Source organism: Chrysochloris asiatica, unplaced genomic scaffold (genome assembly GCF_000296735.1).
Source record: "Chrysochloris asiatica unplaced genomic scaffold, ChrAsi1.0 scaffold00522, whole genome shotgun sequence".
NCBI lineage: Eukaryota > Metazoa > Chordata > Mammalia > Afrosoricida > Chrysochloridae > Chrysochloris > Chrysochloris asiatica.
In genome coordinates this window covers 120,914-123,079 of record NW_006409040.1, presented here as the reverse complement: position 1 = coordinate 123,079, position 2,166 = coordinate 120,914, and the positions used below count along the sequence as shown (strand labels likewise).

The following is a 2,166-nucleotide window of genomic DNA, read 5'->3' as shown; positions in this document are numbered from 1 at the left end:
AGCCAATGATCCTGAAGGGAGAAATCCAAGGTGCATGGAAAGCATTGACAAATAACACAGTATCGGGATGGAATAGAAATTGAAATCTTTTAGCAAACTGATGCATCACTGGAGGCATTTATTCATTTATGCCAAGCAATTTGGAAGACAACTACCTGGTGAAATGCCTGGAGGAGATCCATATTTGTGCCCATTCCAAAGAAAGGTGACTCAATGGAATATGTAAATCATCAAGCAATATCATTGATATCCCAAGTAAGTGATGTTTTATTAAATATAATACAAACATGGCTGCAACCATGTTATTGACATAGAACTTCTAGAGGTTCAAGTCAGATTCAGAAGAGTATGTGGAATGAGGGATATCATTGCTGATATCAGATGGATCTTGGATGAAAGCAGAGACTAGCATAAACATGTTTACTTGTGTTTTATTGACTACTCAAAGGCTTTCAATTGTGTGGTTCAAGATAAGTTATAAACAACATTGTGGAAAATGAGTACTCCAGAACACTTAATTGTGTTCATGAGGAACCTGTATATAGACCAAGAAGCAGTTGTTAAAACAGAACATGGGAACACTGAATCTTTTAAAATTAGGAAAGATGTGTGTCAGGGTTGTATTCTTTCACCATACTTATTCAATCTGTATGTTCAGCAAATAATCCCAGAAGCTGGATTAAATGAAGAAAAACGTGGTATCAGGATTGGAGGAAGACTCATTAACAACCATATGCTTATGATACAACCTTGCTTGCTGAAAATGAAGAGGACTTAAAATACTTACTAATGAAGATCAGAGACCACAGCCTAAGGTATGGGCTGCATCTCAACTTAAAAATACAAAAATCCTCATCACTGTACCATATAAATGGATATCTAATAAATAGCATCCTTAAAAATGGAGAAAAGATTGAAGTTGTCAAAGACTTCATTTTGCTCGGATCAACCATCAACACTCATTGAAGCAGTGGTCAAGAAATAAAATTATGTATTGCATTAGGCAAATATGCTTCACAAAACCTCTTTAAAGGGTTGAAGAGCAAAGATGTTAGTTTAAGAACTAACATTCACCTGACTCAAGCCATGATATTTTCAATAACCTCATATGCATATGAAAGTTGGACGGTGAATCAGGAAGACCATAGAATAATTGATGCTTTTGAGTTATGGTACTGGAGTAGAGTGTTGAAAGTACCATGGACTGCCAAAAGAATAAACAGATTTGTGTTGGAAGATGTACAGTAGTCAGACTTTTCCTTGGAAGCCAGTATGCCCAGACTTTGTTTTTCATACTTTGGACATATTATCAGTGGAGACCAGTCCCTGGAGAAGGATATCATGTTTGGTAAAGTGAAAAGTTGGAGAAAAAGTGGAAGACTGCCAATGAGATGGATTAGCACAATGGCAACAGAAATGGGCTCAGGCATAACAATGATTGTGAAGTTGTCACAGAACTAGGTAATGTTTCATTCTGTTTTGAATATGTTCCCTGTGACTCATTACCATCTTGATGGCACCTAACAATAACCACAACAACAGCTTCCTACAACATGAGGCTAAGGCATACATTGAATTTATTTGCAAAGGCCGTCCATGTGAAGACAGTTCCTGGCATAAGAACTGACATAAAAATCTTGACCTGATGATCATTCCAGAGCAGACAGAGGGGAGTACAGTTCTCTAGAACATCAGCAAAAGGCTTGACTGAGTTAGCAAAAGGCTTGACTGAGTGCTTTAATATTGTCACTCAAACCAAGTGTTAGCAGATTTCAAACATTGCCTTTGACTATGCCACCAAGAAGAAATGAGCCAAGGTCACAGCTGTGCACAAGGCCAACATCATGAAACGTGGGGATGGGTTGGTCCTGCAGTGCTGTAAGAAAGTTGTTGAACTGTACCCCAAATTCAATTTTGAGGCAGTGATCATAGACAACTGCTTCATGCAGCTGGTTCAGAGTCCTTACCAGTTTAAAGTGTTTGTGATTCCCAATCTGTATGGGAACATTATTAATAATCTGACTCCTGGCCTGGTTGGAGGAACTGGTGTGGTTCCTGGGAAGAGTTACAGTGTATAGTATACAGTCTCTGAGGCTGATACCAGGCATCCATTTGCCCATATAGTGGTATGAATATAATTAACCCTACCACCATGATTTGCATTGG

At 38.4% G+C, this 2,166-nt stretch overlaps 1 pseudogene; it reads left to right on the top strand.

Moving 5' to 3' along the window:
* Positions 1-2,166, top strand: part of LOC102814431 — a 35,003-nt pseudogene that overhangs the window by 31,911 nt on the left and 926 nt on the right.